An 18,885-nucleotide genomic window follows, 5' to 3' on the forward strand; every position below is an offset into this window, starting at 1 on the left:
CGATCAGTGCTATAAAAATGCACTGATTACTGTAAAAATTACACTGGCAGTGAAGGGGTTAACCTGTAGGTGGGCGCTGAAGGAGTTAAGTGTGTCCTAGGGAGTGATTCTAACTGTTAGGGGGTGTGGCTACGATTGACACATCACTGATCTCTGTTCCCGATGACGGGGGAACAGATGATCAGTGACATGTCACTAGGAAGAACGGGGAGATGTTATGTTTACACTGACATCTCCCCATTCTTCTGCTCTGTGACCCGATCGTGGGACACTGACGGACATCGAGTCCGCGGGTCCGGCGGGCACGGTCACAAGCGCACTGCCAGTGGTGCGCGCGCTACCACACAGCGGCAAATTAAAGGTGACGTACCTGTACGCCCATTTGCGCAGCCGTGCCATTCAGTCGACGTAAAAAGTTGTGCGGCGGTCCTTAAGCGGTTAAACTTACTGCTGTTTTCTATGCTTCTACTGATAAAAGAGTACACTTTTTTGGCATCACAAACAGGATGTTAGAACAACCGTCTACATCAGCAGATGTGTGAGCATAAGGGTGCCCATGGCAGCTGCCTTGGCATTAATATCAAAGTTCAATGACATAAATGTTTCTATCACCAATTGGGTGGAATGCTTTAAGAGTGCAGCCTGCCTGTATCAAGAACATGTGGTGCATCATCCAGATTTGCCCTTCAATTCCTTAGAGGGCAAGACCCACTGGGCTGTGTTGCTCTTGCCTGAAAATGACTAAGCCACATTGAATGGGGTGGTGGCTCATTTAGGAAGCCTGTATGGGAAAGTTACTTTGTTGCCAAATCTTATCAGGAATTAGGATATTTGAAAATAGCAGCCTGTCTGTATTAAGTACCTGTAGCACATCTTCCACGTTTGTCCATCAATTCCTTTGAGGATAGATCCCATAGGGCTATGTTGGTCTTGCCTGGAAGAGATTGAGCCACTCCACAATTTTTTATGACTCTTCAGAATATATGGAATCATTTAGAAGACAAAAAAATGTAGAGAGGAAAGTGCCAGACTTATGCAGTTACCCTTCTTTAGTTCCTGCTAGTTTCTTTTTTTCTTATTGAAAGCATCAAGAATGTGATCAGATGAACATCTATGTGATGCTGGCACTGGAGGGAATCTAGCTCAGGGTTATTATGTCCTCTGCTTTGGGTCCCATCTTTGGGGAGCCTGTATCTAATTTGACACAAAGGGCCAAATTCCCAAAAACGTAGCCTAACTTAAATTTCAGCAGTTAAGTTACACGGCCTTAAAATTTCTACCTAAGTGCCCGATCCACAAAGCACTTACCTAGAAATTACACGCCGTGTAACTTAAGTGCCTCCGTCGCAAGGCGGTCCTCCTCTCATTCACTTAGGGTGGGGGGCCGGTATCTGGGGGCCCCCTTATTAAAGGGGGCTCCCAGATTCCGATAAGCCTCCCGCCCGCAGACCCCGACAACCAATGGCCAGGGTTGTCGGGAAGAGGTCCTGTCCTCATCAACATGGGGACAGGGTGCTCTGGGGTGGGGGGGCCCGCAGTGCGCCCCCCTGCCCCAGAGCACCCAACCCCCCCATGTTGAGGGCATGCGGCCTGGCATGGCTCAGGAGGGGGGGGGGCGCTCGCTCGTCCCCACTCCCATTCCTGACCGGCCGGGTAGCGTGCTTTGGATACGGGTCTGGTATGGATTGTAGGGGGACCCCCTACGTCGATTTTTCGGCATAGGGGAGGTCTCCTTACAACCCATACCAGACCTAAGGGCCTGGTATGCTCCTGGGGGGGAACCCATGCCGGTTTTGATTTTACAAATTGCCGTGGAGTTCTCCCTCGGGAATGCATACCAAATGCCGTCGCTTGAATGGGCTTTTACATGGTGTGACTAACTTTCCACATTGTAAAACCAGCCCTAGTTTTGCGCAAGCAAATCGGAACTTACGCAGAAATCACAATGCTGAAAAGCGTTGTGGATCTGCTTAAGTCCTCATTTGCATACTCAAAGCGGCATTTCAATGAGAAATGCCCCCAGCGGCGGATGCGGTACTGCATCCTAAGATCTGACCGTGTAAGTGTCTTACACATGTCAGATCTTCTGCCTAACTGGAAAAAGCCTTTTGAGGATCGTTTCCAAAGTTAGGCACAGAGATAGGCAGGCTGAACAGCAGTTCCGCCTGCGTATCTCTTTTGAGAATTTGGCCCAAAGTTCCCACCATATTTTGGAAGCCATTTTAGGACGCTATAAATATTATGATCTGTGTCAATAGGGGTCCCTGGACTGGGAGGGAAGATAGAGAAAATGTCCCACAGTTTGAAACTAATTACTTTATATGTATATTAAAACTGTGAAAGGAACAGGGCTTTCACATGTTTGTGCTATAAGTTTTTGTAAAAGGAATATACCAAACCATGTTCGCACTCTGCTTATATAGACTTCTGTTCATTTAAGGTCCTGGATATCACCATCTTAAGGTCACAATTCACCTTACAGAATAAAATCTAACCAAAACCAAGCTGGTATATATGTATTTTCATCAAATACATTGATATTTTCTAAAATAAAGTGTATCTTGAAATTCCATATCTGGATTCCCTCCATGTATATTGCATAACAATATTGTTATTGTTCTCCTACTCTTCAAGGGGCATATTTATAAAGCAGTGAATATTATATTCCCCAAACATTTACTATAAGTTTGACATCAAAAATCCCATGTTAGTCAATGAGAGCCGTCTTAATGCACACTACTGAAGTCGCTTCGACTTCAGAAAAGGTTCCTGTAGTACTTTAAGGCGACTTCTAGGCAACATGGCCCAGATTCACAAAAGAGATACGACGGCGTATCTCCTGATACGCCGTCGTATCTCTGTTTTAGGGTCTTCCTAACTATGCGACTGATTCATAGAATCAGTTACGCATAGTTAGCCCTAAGATCCGACAGGTGTAATTGAATTACACTGTCGGATCTTAGGATGCAATACCTCGGCCGCCGCTGGGGGGAGTTTGCGTCGTAAACCAGTGTCGGGTATGCAAATTAGTAGTTACGGCGATCCACGACGGTTTTTCGCGTTCGCTACGTCGCTGCTAGTCTAGTTTCCTGTCGCAAAGTTAGTTGTCGTTTTTGCTGCTCTAACTTTACACAGCCCACGTATGTGCTGTATAAAGTGTGGCCGTCGTTCCCGCGTCCAAATTTTTAAAAAAATTTGGTTCTTGCGTAAGACATCCGGGAATACGAAAGTACTCTACGCACGTCGCCGTTCAAAAAAATGACGTCACTTCGCGCAAAGCACGGCGGGAATTCCAAAACGGAGCATGCGCAGTAGGTCCGGCGCGGGAGCGCGCCTAATTTAAATGACACACGCCCCTTTGAATTACGCGGGCTTACGCCGGAGGCCGCCAGCGTAAGTTTTCATGCAAGTGCTTTGTGAATCAGGCACTTGCGATGAAAACTTGCGGCGGTGTAACGTATCTACGATACGTTACGCCGCCGCGATTCTACGTGAATCTGGGCCCTTGTACCTATTGATTTCAATGGAAGTTGCCTCCAAAGTCGGATTTCCATCCTAACTGAAGCAACCTTACAGGAAAAGAAAATAGTTTACTCAGGCAAACCCCTCCCTCCGACAGAGCTGATCATTTTGTGATTGGCCACAGGTAAAGTCGCCTGTCCTGGAGGCAACTTTAAGTTGTGTTGTAAGTTACTCCAAGTGATGAAGTCGCCTTGCAAAGTCACGCTGTAAGTCGGGCTGCCCCTGTGTGAATCGGCACTAAGTGAATAAATTACTGTAATTTAAAACATATGTACCAAGAAGATACGCCTGCTTTAAAGCTGCATGGGTTTGAGGTCACATAAACATTAAAAACTAGGAGAAAAGAGATAAAGTCTCCTATGTATGAGAATCATTAGGCTATCAGTATACAAACAATTACAGATAATATAAAATACAATGTTTGTTTGACAGAACAGTGATTGTAATAAATTAATATTTCCCGATCTATAGGCATAAAAGGGGACTAAATTTGTTATATACTGTGGGCCAGATCCACAAACGAATTACGCCGGCGTATCTATGGATACGCCGGCGTAAGATACGCCGGTGTATCTATGGATACGCCGGTGTATCTATGGATACGCCGCGTAATTTTTGAAATGCCCCGTTGTATCTGTGTTTTGTATCCACAAAACAAGATACGACTGAATCTGGGCTCGATCCGACAGGCGTACGTCTTAGTACGCCGTCAGGTCGTAAGTGCATATTTACGCTGGCCGCTAGGTGGCATTTCTGTCGAATTCCGCGTCGAGTATGCAAATTAGCTAGATACAGCGATCCACGAATGTACGTCCGGCCGTCGCATTTTTTTACGTAGTTTCCTTTAAGGCTTTTTTCGGGGTATAGTTACCCCTGCTATATGAGGCGTATCCTATGTTAAGTATGGCCGTCGTTCCCGCGTCTAATTTTGAAAATGTTACGTCGTTTGCGTAAGTCGTTCGCGAATAGGGCTTTGCGTAGAATGACGTCACCGTCGTAAGCATTGGCTTTTTCCGGTTTAATTTCGAGCATGCGCACTGGGATACCCCCACGGACGGCGCATGCGCAGTTGAAAAAAAACGTCATTTACGTTGGGTCAAGACGTATTTACATAAAACACGCCCCCATCACATCCATTTGAATTGCGCGCCCTTACGCCGCCTAAGTTACGCTACGCCGCTGTAACTTACGGCGGAAATTCTTTCAGGATACAACAAAAAAAACTGTAAGTTATGGCAGGGTAGCGTATCAGAGATACGCTACGCCCGACGGAGGAATGCGCCACGCTACGTGGATCTGCCCCTGTATATTTAATTAAGCTTGATGCTGTATACATGGTTGTGTTTCTTTGTAACTTGTATTGCAAGGATTTGAAGATCTAAACAGTTTCTAGATTTACATTTATTTGTTTATATTGTTGTTTACATTGTTGGAGTAATGAATTACAATTTTTATCATAGAGGATTTACCCCTTTGCAATTGCAATATAACATTAAAGGTCCAAATGTAAAATGCTACTTGCCACAAGAACATTATTTACCCTTTCAAAAGTGATCTAGGAATGAGCAACTGAATGCTGTTCCTATAATTTCGACCTGCTGTCAATCAGAAAAATTTGTCAGAATCATTCTCAACTTAACTAACACTGCTAAATTTGCCCTGAGCAAATAAGGTTAAAAAATCTCTGATCACGAAAGAGCGAATTATGAAATTGTGAGAAAACAAGTTTACTACAAGTTTACTACTACAAATTTGTTTAGATCTTGGAAGTGAAAAAAATAAGATCTTGTTTGAATAACCTCTATTTTATCACTGAATAGATCATGAGATGTTAAGTTGATCACTCCTAATTAATCTTTTCCTGGGTTATCTTAGACCTTAGTTAGAATTTGTTTCACTGTGACTGTTGCCTATAAAAGAAGGAGAAGAAAAGACTTTCAAATGCGAATTAATGTGAATTAATTATTTGTTCCATTAAATTTCTAAACATTGAAGCATTAACCTCACAAGCTATATCATGTGTGAACTTCTCAAACATTCCTATACATCCACAATGACTTGTGAGTTGAGTCAGTGGCCCCCCCCCCCCAAAAAAAAAAAATATTGAGCACCAGCCCCCACTGAGTTGAACCCATTACAATACACACCAATTATATTAACATTTGGTATATTTATTTGCACCCTATCAATTGGGGCTCTCAGATTTTGGATTTTGGACACAATACCAAATATTGTATCTTGGACTTGAAACCATCCTATAAGTAACCACAGCAGTCTGCTATATTAACAGGCAAAATTAATTAAAGAGCAAGCTCAAAATTATGCCTATATAGTGCCTTGAAAAAGTATTCATAAACCATAAAGAGCCATACACCTAGCACAGACACCACAAATAGAGCTTTCTTTTGGTAGTATTTGATCACCTCTGCGTTTGTTTCAACTTCATCATTAAAATGAAGTTGCCCACACATGATCGTGAAAAAAAATGCTCTGGCAAAGCGCGGTGACATACAACACCTACGACGGCACTATAAAGGGAAAGTTCAATGCGGATGACGCCACCCTTGGGGCTGCTTTTGCTGATTTCATGTTAGTAAAAGACGATTCGCGCTTTTCTGTCTGTTAAAGCGTGATGAATGTGCTTGCTCCATTATGAACGGTAGTTTTACCAGAACGAGTGCTCCCGTCTCATAACTTGCTTCTGAGCATGCGCAGGTTTTTTACGTCGTTAAAGCCCACACACGATAAATTTTTTACAACCCGAAAAACGACATTGTTTAAAACGTTGTGAAAAAATAGAGCATGTTCGAATTTTTTTTGTCGTTTTTCAGAACCCCAAAAAATGCTCTGAAGCCCACACACGATTGTTTTAAATGACATTTTTAAAAAACTTTGGGCCAGATCCACAAAAGGGATATGCAGGCGTATCTGCTGATACGCCGTCGTATCCCTGTTTCTATCTATGCGACTGATTCATAGAATCAGTTACGCATAGATATCCCTAAGATCCGTCAGGTGTAATAGTTTTACACTGTCGGATCTTAGGATGCAGTACCGCGGCCGCCGCTGGGGGCATTTCTCGTCGTAATCCAGCGTCGGGTATGCAAATTAGCACTTACGGAGATCCAGTCGATGTAAGTGTTAGTTTGCCGTCGCAAAATTAGGGCTGCTTTTACAAAGTGTAAACTTAGTACACCATGTAAAAGTATACCCTTCTTTCCCGCGTCGCTTTCAAATTTTTTTACCGCTGCATCTCTTTTTTACACGTCGCGATTCACAAAACTAGGCGCAACGTAACGTAACGCAAAGCACGTCGGGAAAATAGCGTCGGGAGCATGCGCAGTACGTCCGGCGCGGGAGCGCGCCTAATTTAAATGGGACTCGCCCCATTTGAATTGGCCCGCCTTGCGCCGGACGGATTTAGGATACACCGCCGCAAATTTCAAGGTAAGTGCTTTGTGGATCGGGGCACTTTGCCCGAAAATTTGCGGCGGTGTAACCTAAATAGGTTACGTTCCGCTGCGCCGCCTGGCTGTGGATCTGGCCCTTTGTTTTTTACAACCCTGAGTCTGTAGTGTATGCATTTTCCCATGGTGCCATCAATTTATTCTATTTGAAATGAAAAATTGCCGTCTGTAGGTGAAAGTATGAAGGTGCTTAAACTTTTGGGAGCGGAAGCAGATTTTAAGGATTTGAAGCATGCTCTCATTCACTTCAATGTTAAAAAAAGTGTTAAAAAGCTTCATATTTTAAACAAAATTGATGTCCTTTTTTCCCCACAAGTAGAGCTTTCTTTTGGTGGTATTTGATCACCTCTGTGGTTTTTATTTTTTGCGCTATAAACAAAAAAGCGCGAAAATTTTGAAAAAAATACAATATTTTTTACTTGTTGCTATAATAAATAGCCCAATTTTTTAAAAAAATAATATTTTTTTTTCTCAGTCTAGGCCGATACGTATTCTTCTACATATTTTTGGTAAAAAAAAAATCGCAATAAGCGAAGATATATCGCCTACAAAATAGGGGACAGAATTATTTTTTTTTATTATTTTTTTACTAGTAATGGGACTGCCCCCCACCCCAAAGCACTCTTGTCCCCATGTCGATAGGGACAAGAGCCTCTTCCCGACAACCCTTGCTATTGGTTGTCGGGGTATGCGGGCGGGGGCTTATCAGAATCTGGGAGACCCCTTTAATAAGATGGCCCGCAGATGCCGGCACCCCACCCTATGTGAATGAGTATGGGGTACATCGTACCCCTACTCATTCACCTGGGGGAAAAATGTAAAGTAAAAAAAAAACACCACACATGTTTTTAAAATAATTTATTAGTCAGCTCCTGGGCCCCCCCTTTCTTCTTTAAGCTCTTTTAGAAGGGGGGTGTCTTCTCTCCCGGTCTTCTCTCTTCTGCCGGGGCCCTGGCCTTCCTTCGCCATATTCTCCCTTTAAGCTCTTTTGAATTAGGGGGGGGCATCCGGGATTCGCCGATTTCTGCCGGGGGAGGGCGCCTTCCCCTGGTCTTCTACGGTGCCTTCCGCCGGGGCCACGGTCTTCCTCGTTTTCTGCTGGGGGTGCACCAACTCCCCGGTATTTTCTCTGCTGTCTTGGCGTTGCCTCTTCTGCCTGGCTCCTCCGCGGAGCCCAGGGCTTTCTCTCCGCTTTCTTCTCTGTTCCCTCTTCTGCCTGTCTCCCCCGTGGGAACCCCACGCTGGTTTTCGGCTCGGGTTTAACCCCTTACGTTCCAGACCAAGCCTAAGAGCCTGGTATGCACCTAAAGAGGAACCCAGGTTTTTTTTTTATTTGGTCTGGAGTTCCCCTTCATGCTCACTGTCGCCTTCATGAACAGCGATCTTTACCCATGTCAGTCCCAGCTCCCCTTCAGTTAGAACACACCCAGGGAACATATTTAACCCCTCCCTCGCCCCTAGTGTTAACCTCTTCCCTGCCAGTGGCATTTTTATAGCACTGATCGCTCTAAAAATGCCAATGGTCCCAAAAATGTGTCAAAAGTGTCCGATGTGTCCGCCATAATGTTGCAGTACCAATAAAAATCGCTGATCGCCGCCATTACTAGTAAAAAAAAATATTAATAAAAATGCCATAAAAATAACCCCTATTTTGTAGACGCTATAACTTTTGCGCAAACCAATCAAGAAACGCTTATTGCGATTTTTGGGAACCAAAAAGATGTCGAAGAATACGTATCGGCATAAACTGAGGGAAAAAAACGTTTTTTGTATATATATTTTTGGGGATATTTATTATAGCAAAAAGTCAAAAATATTCTTTATTTTTTTAAATTGTCGCTTTATTTTTGTTTATAGCTCAAAAAAAAAACGCAGAGGTGATCAAATACCACCAAAAGAAAGCTCTCTTTGTGGGAAAAAAAGGTCGCCAATTTTGTTTGGGAGCCACGTCGCACGACCGCGCAATTGTCAGTTAAAGCGACGCAGTGCCGAATCGCAAAAACTGGCCTGGTCATTGACCAGCAATATGGTCCGGGGCTCAAGTGGTTAAAAAATAACAAAACAGTAAAGTTAGCCCAATTTGTTGTGATAATGTGAAAGATGATGTTACACAGAGTAAATAGAAACCTAACTTGTCACGCTTTAATATTGCACACACTCATGGAATGGCGCCAAACTTCAGGACTTTAAAATCTCCATAGGCGACACTTTTTTTTACAGGTTACCAGTTTAGAGTTACAGAGGAGGTCTAGTGCTAAAAGTATTGCTCTTGCTCTAACGCACGCGTCAATACCTCACATGTGTGGTTTGAACTGTGTTTATATATGTGGGCGGGACTTACATGCATGTTTGCTTCTGAGTGCAAGCTACTAGGGACAGGGGCCTTTTAATTATTATTATTTATTTTTTTACGTAATAATTCAATAAGACCTCCCCTTCAGGCTGGAAAGCATGAGTTCAGGGGAAAAAAACACATATCTCATCCTTTCAGCCGCGATTGCAGCTTTGCTTATGTTTCTGCATGTCTGCTGATCTGAGCATGCTCAGACACTTAGAAATTTCGATGTTGCTTTTTGTGGCTGAAAATCACTTGGATGTGTCTGAGCATGCACCCAATGAGGAGAGAGACTGAACTTTCTCCATGTGTTTTCAATTGCTTGATTAGCACACATGTTATATAAAGCATGTTTATAGCAGTTGTCAGCTGCCCTGAAAGAGGGCAGGTTGTGTGTGGGGATGGCTGGCAAGAATGTCTTTGCTAAACAGATATGTTTTTAAACAAGGTTTTTGTTGGCAATGTATGTTTTTTACTGATGTACACTTTGATTTATTTGTCTATGGTGCCTTATTTTGCTAAAGTTTTCTCAAGATGTTTTGACTAATGTTCAAATCATGTCTGTAGGTCTATCCTGCTATTTCCAAAGCATAAACCATATGCTGTTTACTGTATCAAATGTATATTTTTAGTTTTTATATTTGTTTGCGTTTTTATGTTGAATTTTTTTGTTTTGCTTTCCTTGTTTTGTTGACCAATAAAATTACTTTCAAATTTTGAAGTTTGTTTTTTGTTACTTTTTCATGCTACAGATTTTGACAGCTGCAGCTGCAATAGTTTGGGCCTAAACAATCAGGTGTGATTTTTGTCTGTAAGCTTCTTTCCTGGTGTGTAATCATGAAATGTTTGCTTCCATGTTTATTCACCAGGAAACGAAAGACAGAGCGGTAAGAATTTCCTTTTTACTGCAGTGGTCCTCAAGTACCCCCGACAGGACATGTTTTGTGGATTTATCTTATCAAGAATTGCTGTCCAGACTGTCTTTTAAAGCACATGTGCAAGATGAAGGAAAACCTGCAAACATGGCCTGTTGGGGGGTGGGGGGGTGTGTGTTAGCGGACAGGCTTGAAGTGCTGATTTACAGCACTGTGCTTAAATCTAGCGGAAGGCAATCCTATTTGAATTGTGGGTGTTTGAGGGAAGTCAAGTGAGTGTTAGAACCCCTGCTTGTGTTTTTTTGGGTTGAGCTTTGTGTCCCTTTTCTTAAAATTGGCTTCACTTCCTGTCACACAGCTGAACAGGAAGTGAGGTTAAAACCCTACCAGTGTCTTTTTTTGGGGACACAGGTCAATCTAACTAGTGTCCCCATTAAGCAAATTGCACTCCAGCACTGCTGTGTACACCCCAAATGATTAGTTAGTTTTGGGTTTAGTAAAGGCAAAGCCACTCTGCAGTACAAGCGTAGTCGCTGAAAATCAGTGAGGAAGCACTGATGGTTTTAACATCCAATCCTGTAGAAGCAAAGTTTTTTCGTTTTCTTCCTTGCTTGTCCACTTGTAGTGCAAAGTGGATTTGCCTTTAGTAAATGGACCCCAAAGTCCAAGATCCCTAATAATATGGGGTGTACACAGCAAAATGCTAGAGTGCAATTTACATAATGGGAAACTATTTAGATTGATCTCTGTGTCCCCAAGAAAAGATATTAGTAAGGTTTTACCCTCACTTCCTGTTTGGCTATGTGACAGGAAGTCAATGAATTTGAATTAGAAAGGGTGAAGACACCTCACAAATGTTGTCACTATCAGGGGTGCAGACATCCCCAAAAAATGAGCAGATGATACTTATTTGCAAATTAATAACACAGGCAGTACACACCACATAGCTTTAGGTGCACACTGGTCTCACCACGTAAGAATACTGCAGCTAGCACAATCACCTGCCTGCCTGTCAGTAAATTAGGAAGAGCGGATCTAGCTAAACTATACAGTGTATAAATATATATACAACAACTGGGATGCATATACTGTATATCCTCTACACACTGTAACTTTAACTGACTTGCCTGCCTGCCTGCTCTATCTACCTACTACAAATGACACTCTCTCTCTGTCTTCTCTCTCTTAACCACCGCAACACACTACACAAGGCCGACCTGCAGGCGGCCTTTTATATTGTGGGGCATGTACTAAACCCCCTGAGCCATAATTGGCCAAAGCCACCCTGGCTTTGGCCAATTATGGCTCTCCGTTTTTTGCAAGCTGTGATTGGCCAAGCATGCGGGTCATAGTGCATGTTTGGCCAATCATCAGCCAGCAATGCACTACGATGCCGCAGTGAATTATGGGCCGTGAAACACCACTCGAATTTGGAGCGAACAACCCAAAACGTTCGTAATTCGACGAACGATCGAACATACGACGTTCGACTCGAATACGAAGCTCATCCCTACTCACTGCATCTGAAACAAAAAAAATATTTTTGGCCAAACTTAAGTTTTTAATGACATCAATATTTATGTCTGACAGGAGTGAATCTTTAAAGTACAAACTAAACATTTTGAAGCAGATTTAGAGTGAAAAATCTAAGAAACATAAATCCATAATGGAACCATCTCAGCTGTATGCTGTCCCTGAATTACAGCATACACAAAATGAAGCCAATCTAGTTTACGTATGACACTTGTTCCGCAATCTGTAGGGGATCATAAATATTTCAGCACATCTGGCTGCTTAGACCCTTTTACCATCAGTATTTGGGTGTGTTTAAATATGCTCCAGGCCTGCAACTTTTCAAATCAATTGATATGAGCCCCTGAGTCATAGTATCCACAGTGTACACAATCTGTAACACCCAGAGGAGAAGAAATATACAGTATAGTTGGTTTTATTTTATTTTTCTGGAGTACGCAATGTTATTACAAGCTTTTATAAGCATACTAGTTCCCAAAATAAATCCAAGGTTAAATCATATTAACCTACTGAATATTTATCTCTCTATAGTTTTAGATCATTATATAATATTTTGCCTTGCTATTATGTTGATTCAAAGCATCATATTATTTTCTGGTGAAGAATCTACAGGTTTTTTTTTCATGTGCTTTTCAGTGGATTTACTACACTTTGACTTGAGACAGGAAATAGTAAAATCAAAATGCTGGAACATGTTTAGCCATCCTTTTAAATCATTCACTCAGTGCTAGTAAATTCCATCCACATTCATATCTCATGCTATGGTATTTCTGTGATGTAATACCTGGAGGTGAAGACAATATTTATTTCATTTGGACCCATATCAATCTGCTTTATGGTGTTCTACATTAGAACACAGCGATCCTCAATGAGATATTTTAAACACAAACCTTTTTTAAAGTTTTTATTTTATAAAAGGGATTATAAAATTGGGGTCAGGACAAAAAAATTCAAAAACATTTTCATGTAAATATAAAATATTGTATATGAGTTTTATGGAATCTTCTATCCTACTAGTAAGCAAACGTTAGGCACTTATTCACATTCCCTAATTTCTCCTCTATTGTAAATAATGTCTGCTGTTTACAGAGGGCTATAGGTGCTTAATTGGGAGAAGTACTGATTGCAATAAAGGGTCTAAATGGACCGAGTGTAAGCAATGTATAGGAGAGAAATATTAAGGGACTTTCAAGGTACCAGATCAAATCATAAAGTACTTACAGTTTAAAAGAGAAGTATGAGATTCCTGAAAAAAACTAAATTATACTCACCTAGGTGGATGCTTGGTCCGATGCTACATTTGTCTCCCTCTGGCTCCAGACCGAGAACTGAGTGATCAAACACCGCTGATCATTCGGCTCTCAGGCTTCAGACTGCAGAGCCAGCCAGAGACTGCTCTGCCCCTCCAGCACTCACTAGAGTACTGGGCTGTGCAGGAGCAACTTGTTACTTTCTCCCCCAAGTAGGCCTTGCTCTCACTCAAGTTAGTTGAGTGACTTAGTGTTGATTGAGGTAAGATTTAAGGTCTTTCTCCTGACCAGACAGTTTAGGATCAAGCTCTTCTTTTTGAGAGGTTGATAGTGATCCATCCCAGAGATTCAATACATTATCTGTCCTCTGCTAGATCCATGGTGGGCTATGCAATGTTTCCCCATTCAAGCAGCTCTGCCTACATACTTTGATATTTTAAGTACCTTACTTATTTTTCAATAGTTCTTAAAACAAACCTTTTACATTTACAAAAATAATGTATAATATTGAGTAATCTCGACAACTTTTAAGGTATGTGCATTTCCATATTCGAATTGAGTTACATTTACTTAAAAGAATAATCTTTTCATTTGACTGAAATTGCGGGATACAAATGTTTGCCATATGTGCAAGCGCCCAAGTTTTGATGCTGTATATTTTAAAGAGTTTGACATCTTTGGAACTTTGAAAGCCTGCACAAGGACATTTCCATACGTTTGAGGCCCATCAGGATGAAAGAGTACCAGTGACAAGAATTTGTCCAAGTCACTACAAAGCCATGCAATGCCATTAAAAGGTGAACATTGAACAAATTATCATTCACATGCTTTAAATGTTGTTTAACATACCATCCAAATGTTTTATTTTATTTTCAGATTAATATATTTATAATAAATGTAGAACAGTCTGTTGTATACACCTATTGAGACAACTCACTTGAGCACACTCAAAGTTTGGACTTATTGCATGCGGCAAAACGCAACCAAGAAGCAGGGTGGGAAACTTCTAAGCTTAACCACTTCCCTAGCCGCCCATTGTCATATGATGTCCGCAGATGGGATCTCCCATCCCGAGCAACATCATGCAATGTCCTCTGCTTCCCGCCAGGCACTTACCATTGCTTGTTACAGAGCAGGACCGTGGATCTGTGTGTGTAAACACACAGATCCATGTCCTGTCAGGGGAGAGGAGACAGATTTCTAGTATATAGGAACACTGATTTTTGAACACTGATTGGTCTCCTCCTCTAGTAAGTCCCCTCCCCCTTCAGTTAACACATTTAACCACTTGATCACCCCTTAGTGTTAACTCCTTCCCTGCCAGTGACATTCATACAATAATCAGTGCATATTTATAGCACTGATCTCTGTATAAATGTCAGTGGTCCCAAAATAGTGTCAAAAGTGTCTTATATGTCCTCCGCAATGTCACAGTCATGATAAAAATGGCAGATCGCCACCATTAGTAGTAAAAAAAAGAATAATAATAATAAAAATGCCATAAATCTATCCCCCATTTTGTAGGCGCTATAACTTTTGCACAAACCAATCAATTACGTTTATTGTGATTTTTTTTACCAAAAATATCTAGAAGAATACACATCAGCCTAAACTAAGGAAAGAAGTCGTTTTTTTTTAATTGGGATATTTATTATAGCAAAACGTAAAAAAATATTGGGCCAGATTCATGTACCTGCGCTGCGGCGTAACGTAACTCATTTACATTACACCGCCGCAACTTTTCAGCACAAGTGCCTGAGTCACCAAGCACTTGCGTGTAAACTTACGGCGGTGTAATGTAAAGCCGTCCGGCGCAAGCCCGCCTAATTCAAATGGGGCATGTACCATTTAAATTAGGCTCGCTCCCGCGCTGAACGTTCTGCGCATGCTCCATGTGAAAATTTCCCGCCGTGCTTTGCGCGAAATTACGGCGCCCCGACGTGTTTTTGAACGGCAACGCGCGTAATGTACTTTCGTATTCCCGGACGTCTTACGCAAAAAAATAAAAATTGGAATTCGACGCGGGAACGACGGCCATACTTTAATATGGCTGGTCTAAATCTAAGCCATGAAATAGCAGGCTTAAGATTGCGACGAGAAAAACCGACTAGCGACGACGTAAGAGAATGCGACGAATGCGCGTACCTTTGTGGATCGCCGTAAACAGCTAATTTGCATACCCAACGCGGGAAAACGACGCAAACTCCACCTAGCGGCCGCCGGAGAATTACACCTACGATCCGAAGGCGTACGAAGCCGTACGCCTGTCGGATCTATGCCAAAAGCCATCGTATCTTGGTTTGAGGATTCCAAATCAAGATACGACGCGGCAAATTTGACAATACGCCGGCGTATCAGTTGATACGCCGGAGTATTTCTGCTGTGAATCTGGCCCCTTGTGTCTTTTTTTCACTTGTTGCTCTTCTTTTGTTTATATTGCAAAAAATAAAAGCCACAGAGATGATCAAATACTACCAAAAGAAAGCTCTATTTGTGGGAAAAATATTCTAAAAATGTAATTTGGGTACAGTGTTGCATGACCGCGCAATTGTCATTCATGCTAAAAACTGAAAATTGACCTGGGCAGGAAGGGGGTGAAAATGCCACAAAAATGATTTCAGCTGGTTTCGTTTTTGAGATATTGGAATTCAAATTCAAATTATTTAATATAAAACCCCACCCACTTTGCACCCAATGTTATTAAAATTTTAAAACAAAGATAGCATTCGTTTGCACTGCATCTGTGCCGATTAATGCTGCAAAAACAAACATATGTGCTGTTTTGGTTTCAGAGATATTGCACAAAATAGTTGATGAAACCTCTCCCACTTTGCACCACATGTGATTACATTACAAAAACAATTATACAATTTTTTTAAGCTGTGCTTGTGCTGATTTGCAGCACAAAAACAAACTTTCTATTTGTTTGGTTTTCGAGATATTGGACATTCAAAGTTAGATTATGTAACTTAAAGCTTTATTACATTTCAAATAAGAAAAACATACCATATTTATGCTGCATTGGCAGGAAAAACAAGCATATTGGTATAGTGTATTTTTTTCATATAGAACGGGGATCTGCCAATGTAAACAAGGCGAATCCCTGTTCTGCCAGATGACATGTCAGTGATATTCTGTTCCCAGTGATGGGGAACAGTTATCTCTGCCATGTCTCTCCTACAGTTAGAACACACCCAGGGAACACAATAAACCCCTTTATTGCCCCCTAGTGTTAACCCCTTCCCTGCCAGTGTAATTTATACATGGATCAGTGCGTCTTTATAGCAATGTAATAATTTCACTAGTCCACAAAAAGTGCAATTTGGGGTCAGATTTGTCCACTGCAATGTCGGTCTTGCTAAAAATCACAAATCACCGCCATTACCAGTAAAAACAATAAACAAAAAAGTCCCTAAATCTATCCTATAGTTTGTAGATGCGATAACGTTTGCGAAAACCAATCAATGTATTTTCAAAATTGTCTGTCTTTTTTTGTATATAGCGCAAAAAATTCAAAGTGCAAAGGTAATCAAATGACACCAAAAGAAAGTTCTATTTGTTTGAAAATAAGGAAGTAACTTTTGTTTGAGTAGAGCGTCGCATAGTTTAACTGCGCAGTTGTCAGTTAAAGCGACGCAGTGTTGTATCGCAAAAAATGGCCTAGCTATTAAGGGGGCAAATCCTTCCGGGGCAGAAATAGTTAAAGTGCAAATGACTTTCCAAAAAGGCTTAAAAAAAGTTAATAAATTCTGTATTCCATGTTCTTTACAGAGATACTCTACATGTGTGTGTTTCAGTTTGATTTCTAAGCTGAGGAAGAGGCATTTTTTTATTTTTTAATGTTTACATTTACATTTGATTCTGCTTTAATAATATTACATTTGTTAGGCCCCGTACACATGATAGAATCCATCCGCTGAAAAATCTCAGCGGATCGGTTTCAGCGGATAGATTCTATGGTGTGTACATTCCTGCGGATATTTATCCGCGGAAATTTCCCAATTCGAGCAGATAAAAATTTGTAGACATGTCTACAAATCTATCTGCTTGAATCGATCCCAACGGATTGATCCGCTGGTCTGTACAGACTCACCGGATCAATCAGTCCGAAGGGATCCCCCGCATGCGTCGTAATGATTCGACGCATGCGTGGAATTCCTTATATGACAGCGTCGCGCTCATCGCCGCATCATCATCGTGGTGACGGCGCGACACGTCATCGCGAGGGGATTTCGGCGCGGATTTCGATCCTATGGTGAGTACACTCCATCGGATCCAAATCCGCTGAAATCCTCGAGAGGATTTATCCGCGGAAATGGTCCGCTGGACCGTATCCGCGGATAAATCCTCTCGTGTGTACTAGGCCTAACACTTTATAAATAATAAATGTTAATTTGTTAATTTGTTTTGAAAGGCTTTTTCATGAGACTATTCTGTTTTTTAAAAACCATATTATTTTTATATAAAAACCTTCAAACATATATCAAATACATTTGGAAAATATTTTTTTCCAACTTTTGAGTAAAAATTTAGTAAGTTACAAGTTAATATCACTTAAAACTAAGTAAGCGGGCAGCACAGTGGTGTAGTGGCTAGCACTTTTGCCTAGCAGCAAATGGGTCGCTGGTTTGAATCTCAACCTCTCTACCTGCATGTAACCCGAATGTAAGTTAGGGATCTTAGAAAGCTCCTTGAGGGTAGGGATTGATGTGAATGTACAATGTATATGTAAAGCACTCCGTAAATTGACAGTGCTATATAAGTAATTAAAATAAATAAGTTAACGTATGTGTTTCCAACTTCAACTATTCTAGAAACTGGAAAAATGTAGTTGGCTTTACTTGAACCTATGGTCTATAAACTGGAAAAATTTAGTTGGCTTTTCTTAAACCTATAGTTACAGACAAGTAAAGGGATGTATTCCTAGCTTAAAACACTATGATCTATAAACTGAAAAAAATTGAGTTGGCTTTACTTAACCACTTCCCTACCGGCCCATAGTAAAATGACGTCCACAAAGAACTTCTGCCGTTCAGAGTGGACGTCATGTGACGTCCTGGGCTTTCCGGGTGGATATCTGAATGATGCCTGCAGCTAGAGGCATCATTCAGATATCCTTCTAAACTGCCGGCGATTCTGCACAACGTAAGAACGATCATAGCGGCGGTTCCGCCGCTAGATCGTTCTTACAGGCGGCGGGAGGGGACATCCCCCCCCTCCCGCCGCCATCCGGTGCTTCTCCGGGCTCTCCCGTGCCATCGGGGGCCCGGAGAACGAATCGTCCGGCGCTCGCAGGAAGCATAGAGATGACTGGTGACCAGATGGTCACCAGTCATCTCTATGACCGTCGGAGGACCCGGGCGCGATGTGATGACGTCACGCCCGGGTCCCCGTAAGTAAACAAAGCCGCAATTGCGGCTGCTAAGCAACCACAAGCATGAGATCGGTGAATTTTTTTTCACCGATTTCATGCTTTCCAGCCTGGAGGAGAGATGTGGGGTCTTATTGACCCCGCATCTCTCCATAAAGAGTACCTGTCACACACATTCCTATTACAAGGGATGTTTACATTCCTTGTAATAGGAATAAAAGTGATAAAAAAAAATAAAAATTAAAAAAAAAAGTGTAAAAAAAGAAATAAATATATATAAAAAAAAAAGAAATAAAAATTATTTTTTTTAACGCCCCTGTCCCCGGTAGCTTGCGCGCAGAAGCGAACGCACACGCAAGTCCCGCCGACATATGTAAACGCCGTTTAAACCACATATGTGAGGTATCGCCGCATGCATTAGAGTGCCAGCAACAATTCTAGCACTAGATCTCCTCTGTAAATCTAAACTGGTAACCTGTAAAAAATTTCAAATCGTTGCCTATGGAGATTTTTAAGTACCAAAGTTTGGCGC

The sequence above is a fragment of the Rana temporaria genome, chromosome 2, assembly GCF_905171775.1.
Source record: "Rana temporaria chromosome 2, aRanTem1.1, whole genome shotgun sequence".
Lineage (NCBI taxonomy): Eukaryota > Metazoa > Chordata > Amphibia > Anura > Ranidae > Rana > Rana temporaria.